The following is a 978-nucleotide window of genomic DNA, read 5'->3' as shown; positions in this document are numbered from 1 at the left end:
GGTTTGTTTGTTTGTTTTTTTTTTTTTTCCTGCTCTCGCAGATAAAACACGCGTGGTCTGGGAGCTGGTTAACCCTTGCCTTGACAAACCCAAGCTGCCTTGACAGCTTCCCGGTTAAAAGGGAGAGGAAAGAGGCGGTGTTAGAGTGCGAAATGTAATCAGAATAAAAAATAATAACCCAGAGACGCCGCAATAATACCGGTGAGAGTGAGGGGAAGACATTGCTTAAGAGAAAATTGAACGGAATAACGAGCAATTACCAGTACACGCCGAGAGGGTTTTGTGCCTGAGCAACCAGTCGATAGATTTACGCAGCATGGGGAAAAAATAAAAACAGGAGGGAAAAAAAATAAAATAAAATAAAAAGGAGCTGATTGGAATCGCTACCGAGCCCTCCCAGCCTCCCTGAAATCACCCCAGGCCCCAAGAGCGGGGGAGCCAGTCTTGTACAGGCAGCAAATAAATGTGCGAGGCGAGCCTTGCTTGGCTTCGCGGTATTTCACTCCAAACCGACGGGAAAATGACAGTCGAGACGGCCCCCAAAAAAAAAAAAAAAAAAAAAAAAAAAAGAGGATTTTTACCCACTGCCTGTTAAACGACGGTAAAATTAAAAATCTTTGCAGCTCGCAACTCGCCAAATAACCAGAACCCAACATCCACGAATAACAACCGTCAAATAAAATAATAAGAATTCGGATAAAAGCCCTCGGAGACGCCCCGTTTGAGCACGCTGTGCTAATTGTACCCCTGAAGGCAGCCGGAGCCGCTGCTGGAAGAAACTTTTGTTTTGCAGGTTCAGGAAATTGTTCCGTTGTTTCCCATGTGTAAAGGAAATCCTATAAAGTTTTATGGAGCTTATTGGCTTCTCCCGGCATTTGTTTTCGCCTGTAAATAGCCGGCAGGGACGCGGGAGGAGTCACCCTGCGTGTGCGTGTCTGGGTGGGCGGCGGAGCCATCTGCCCGGGAAAGTCTAGGGTG

This window comes from Pygoscelis adeliae, unplaced genomic scaffold (genome assembly GCF_000699105.1).
Source record: "Pygoscelis adeliae isolate BGI_AS28 unplaced genomic scaffold, ASM69910v1 Scaffold887, whole genome shotgun sequence".
NCBI lineage: Eukaryota > Metazoa > Chordata > Aves > Sphenisciformes > Spheniscidae > Pygoscelis > Pygoscelis adeliae.
Note: the sequence above shows the minus strand (reverse complement) of the source record.